General features: G+C 49.0%; 1 long non-coding RNA gene across 2 annotated transcripts; it reads right to left on the reverse strand.

Annotated features, from left to right (window-relative positions):
• Nucleotides 1–448: 448 nt before the first annotated feature.
• LOC109282770 (uncharacterized) lies at nucleotides 449–4451 on the reverse strand. 2 transcript variants are annotated; one of them, XR_002089789.2, is made up of 2 exons: nucleotides 4354–4451; nucleotides 449–3241 (listed from the first exon to the last, which is right to left on the reverse strand). It is a non-coding gene; the product is annotated as an uncharacterized LOC109282770 (long non-coding RNA). The 2 variants fall into 2 exon arrangements; XR_009461216.1 differs by having other exon boundaries at nucleotides 449–3404.
• Nucleotides 4452–4830: the final 379 nt, after the last annotated feature.

Here is a 4830-nt window from a genome sequence, read left to right on the forward strand (position 1 = left end):
TGCTGGAGGTCTTGGGCAGCAGCCAAGAAGAAAGCCTCCACATTTGTGACAAGCAACAATCCTCTAATTGCAATTCCATAATATGCTCGTTAGCAAATGGCCAGCAACCAGGAGGAGGGCTAGAATAATGGAAAATGGACCTGAAGAACTTGTGCAACTCCTACCGTACTCAGCTGCGGCCCCAGCCCCCTCACACCCTGTGGGACTGCCTGGGGACTTCTCCGCAGCCTACAGCAGGCATGCTTCACCTTGCGTACCTTCTCTCATGCTTCACAGCAAGCATGTCCTCCATATCCCATTGCTCTCCACTGCTCCTTGAAGCCTGTCTGCCCCCATCCCTCTCCATTGCCTACATGTTACAAATGCATACAGTGTTAAGCAGGCTTTGGAAGTGGGCATTTGAACTAGTTGGCCTTAAGTACTTGTAAGATTTAAGAACAAGAGTCTCCTAAGAAAACAGTACTATTTATTTACAGCTGTTAACAGAGAATGGAGTTAAATGTATGTAAAGCATATAGACTAAAGGAGTGAAAGAGAAGTATGATAGAAATTGCAAAATCAGAAAATCCCAGGATTTGCAGTAGAGCAGTGAGATGAATCTTTGTGGTAACAGTGAGTATATCATTTTATCTGTGTGTGTTTTCATGTGAGCCAGTGTTTTTATAGTTTAAATAAATTGTTATTGGCAGTTTTAGTGAAGACTGAATTGGTCACTTCAACCTGCCTTGCGGGGTAACTACTGACCTCCATTTAACCAGTAACCCTGTTCTAACCAGTGAGACAAGGTTAACTGGTGACCCCAGTGATTTTTGGTGGCTTGTTTCCCACTGTGGTTCAGTAGGACAGGGCAAATGTTGATGGTTCAGGGCCAAATCAAACACCAGTTCTAACCAGTTCTTCGGTTTTGGTTCAGTTCCAGTTTGACTCCCAGTTGAAGCAGGGGGCAATGGAACAGACACCCATAAAAGCTGTGAACTCTCCTGCACTGGAGGTGCTCAAGAAGAGGTTGGTCTGCCACCATTCAGGGATGTGCCAATACTCCTCCTGCCACTCAACCCTGGATGGTCCTAGCTACAGGGTCTTGCCCATCTGGCTCAGAGTCGGACTGAAGCTGTGGGTCAGGAATGAACTTGCCCTGGTCAGACTGGTACAGACCATGGGGGGTTGCTTCCTCTGCAGTGGGGGCAATGGCCTCAGCTTGGAGTCTCACAGCAGCTGCTGCTGACTGGCTGCACTGGGCCAAGCCCCACAGGCAGTGCCTGCCGGCACCTGGCAGTCCTCCCCGCCCCCACCCCTCCATTGTGCTGCCTCCAGACCCCTGCCCCTGCATTTCAAGGCTACATTAGAGCTTGCCACATTTTGCTGTAGGTGGCAAAGCCTTCCTACCTTTTCTGTTTAGAATGAGGGAGTCCTTTTTGTTTTCCCAGCACCAACAAAAATGCAGGGTTCGCTTGCTTTCTTTCATGGAAATAAGTATAAAAAAAAAAAAAAAGATTAAAGCGTGAAAAGCACAACTACGAATTGAGTTAGTCCCTACGTATAAGGGCTTGTGTGTTTGATGCATCTCAAATTTTACTTCAGTCTCCAACTATCGGATTCTAGTCCAGAAAAGATGCTAAAGACTGTGAAACTCGCACCTAAGGACCGTGTTGCTGAGGATAAGTTTCACACTGACGGCACTGTGCTGTTCTGCACTACATGCAATAAGGCTGTAGATCACATTCAAAGGCAGATGATTATGAAACACATGCAAAGTGCTAAGCATAAACAGGATGAAAAGAGATGAAGAGCAGATACAGAAAAAGGAGGGCCATCAAAGAACCAAAGTGCTGTGACTGCAGCATTCAAGTGTTCTGTAGCTGCCAAAGCCCACGTGACACCATCACTTCGGATTTTATTTGAATATGTTTAAAAGCAGACATTCCTCTGCATAAAATGGATGTACCTGTCATCAGGGATTTTTTGAGCAAGTACATTAATGGAAGTGGTGCCATTCCCAAGTCAGTCCAATTGTATTCCCACCTACCAGCTCTTTTTGAACATGAAAAAACAGTGCCTTCTTAAAGATTTTGGGGGAAACTTCATTGCCACGATAGCTGATGAAACAACTGACTTCCAGAACAGACCAGTTCTCGACATTTTGTTTCAGGTGCTCGAGGTACAGCCTCCTAACCATCCGAACATTCCCGCACCACAGCTAGTAAAGCCAGTGGGCCTGTGGAAATTTAAGCATGCCACCATTGCACAAGCCTGGATTTCTTGTCTGATGGAATTTGCTGTCCCACTAGAGCGAATATTAGCATTTGTAACGGACAATGTGCACTACGTGGTGAAGGTTTGGAACAATGTACTTTGTGGTCTGTGGTCAAACTGTGTACATATTCATTGCTATGCTAACATAGTTGCTTTGGCAGGAACTACTTGGTGAGAGACCTTCAAGTAAGTGAATCGCTTTGTAACTTTAATGAAGTCCCTTTTAGTAAAAGCTCCAGCTCATCGTGCATGGCTCTTAAAGTACCTGGAGTATCAGACTGTTGATTCACCAGCACATCCACCAGAACCAGCTGTGACCGGAGGGACACGTAGTTCAATAGCATCAAGTACCATGCACAGTACTCCTAGCTCTCCCATGGGTTTGTGAAACTTGAACAAACAGAACAAGGGGATACAGCTCTTCTGCAGGAACTGGCCAGCCTGTTCACAGGAGCAGACCTGCACAATGATGTGAAGTATGTTGCAGAGAACTGTGGACACCTGGTGACACCACTGGACTTTTTAGAGTCCCAGAAATGCCAAGTGCATGAAGTGTACAACACTGTTGTGGATTTAATTGCATGGTTGGGGCATCTTGTCTTAGCAGCTGAAGTGTGAAAAGATCCACAGCTGCTCAGTGCTGCTGATAAGCAAACAGTACAGCATGAAGAGTAAGCAGCCAGTACTTGATTTTCTCTGCACTGTTCAAGAACTGGATCCTGAAGAAGTTGGTTTTGTTTGTACAGATTATGAAATGCTGAAATCAGCTGCCCAGCAAGTGCAATATGGAAAGGCCAGTGTATTTAGGGACTGTGAAAGATGGGTTTGCAGATTCTGAGGATCCTATGCAGTTCTGGATAGCTGTTGAAGACCACATCCCCAACCTGGCAAAACATGCAGCGATTCTCCTGCAACTGACTATGAATTCAGTTGTTTGGTGAAACTTCTTTCCACATCTGGGGTTCTTCTCAGTGCTCAGCATTAATGTCTGAAAGCAGAAAGTGTGGCTGGAATGCTGCAGCTGTATTTTAGCATCCCAGAGTAACTTTCCCCTTTGTCTGGTAAGGAACCTGGCTTTTGTTGATACATTGCTTGCAAGGGAGTTTGTTCATCCAGTTTAAATCCAGTTGTCCCAGGTTTCTGGATGGGGGCTAGAGCCAAAGCTAAACTTATTTGAGACCTCTTAAAACTTGAACCCAGCCCTTATTGCTGCCAACAGGTGCAGGGAGCAGAACTGCAGGGCTCAGCACTGCTCATATCTACAGAGCAGGGTGGGAGAGATATGGACACACAGCCACAGTTGGACCTGCATCCTGGTGCAGGGGGGGGGGGGGAGCTGCTGCAAGCAACTTTCCTGTACAGTCCCACCGTGCCCTGCCGAGGCCCTGGGGGAAGGCAGCAGGGCCAGGAACACAAGCCCACAGTGCATACCCAGCCTTCCCCTGCCCACATCTGAGGGGCACACCCTTAACCCTGGGAATGCATGCTGCTGCTGGGAGCCGGCCCTGCCCAAGCCCACAGCAGGCAAGCAGTAGTGGGGGGGCCAGCTAGTGCTCTTTCTGCTGCAGCTGCAGACCTGGATCCCTGGCCCCACAGCCCTGGCAGCTGGGGGTCCCCTCTGGCAGGGCTGTGGGGGGGCCTATTAAAAACAAAACAAACAAACAAACAAACAATGAACAACAAAACCAAAAAACAGACCCACTACGGACTATCCCCAACCCTGTACCTGCGCCCTTCTGGCACTATGGTCTCACTGAGCCCTTCCAACTGTGCCCCCCTCATGCTCTGGGATCACTGTACCCCCAGGGCTGTATCCCCTGGTGCTCTGGGATCACTGTGCCCCCCCTGGCACTATGCTCACTGTGCCAGACACTGGAATATACCAAGCCATATGCCCTCTCTCTCTCTCTCTCCCCAGGAACCAATGAAGCCTCCAAACCTCCCTTTTTAGCCCCATCCCAATCCTCCAGGGGTAAACATGAACACGAACACAAACACAAGTCCCTAAGCTATCACTGACATACTAGCAACAACAACAATGCTCTGCCCCTTTAAGGAGACAGACTTCCACCCAGAGTAACATGCCCCTAATCTAGGTACCTGGAGACTCCCTGCAGTCTTGGAGCACCTAGGTAGCAGAACAGGTAACATCAACTCTCAGATAGCTTCAACAGGCAAAAACTCCTTCCTTCCTTCCTACTTACCAGACCGCACGGGTCTGCTTTTGTATCCCCGAACCCTGCACCTGCCTCCTGCTGGTCAGGTGATGTCAGCAGGTGTGGCCCTTTACTCCCTTAGGCTGTTACCCTGGCAACCTGCAGCTGGGGAGCTCTGCTTGGCCTGCTGAGCTCCCTGGCCAGGCTTCTTCAGCCGTAAGGAGCAGGCACATCTTAGTGCCCTGCTCCAGATGGGGTCTTTGGGATCGTGTACTGACCAGAGCAACCAAGCACAGGCAGGTGCAAGTGACAAGGATGTGGGGGTGACCATGACTGTGCCCAGGGGAGCCTCAGTGAGAGTCAGGACTGGCCAGTGATAGCCTGGGGGTGGGGCCTGGGGAGCCCAGGCGGTTTACATGTG

The sequence above is a fragment of the Alligator mississippiensis genome, chromosome 3, assembly GCF_030867095.1.
Source record: "Alligator mississippiensis isolate rAllMis1 chromosome 3, rAllMis1, whole genome shotgun sequence".
In the NCBI taxonomy this organism is placed as follows: domain Eukaryota; kingdom Metazoa; phylum Chordata; order Crocodylia; family Alligatoridae; genus Alligator; species Alligator mississippiensis.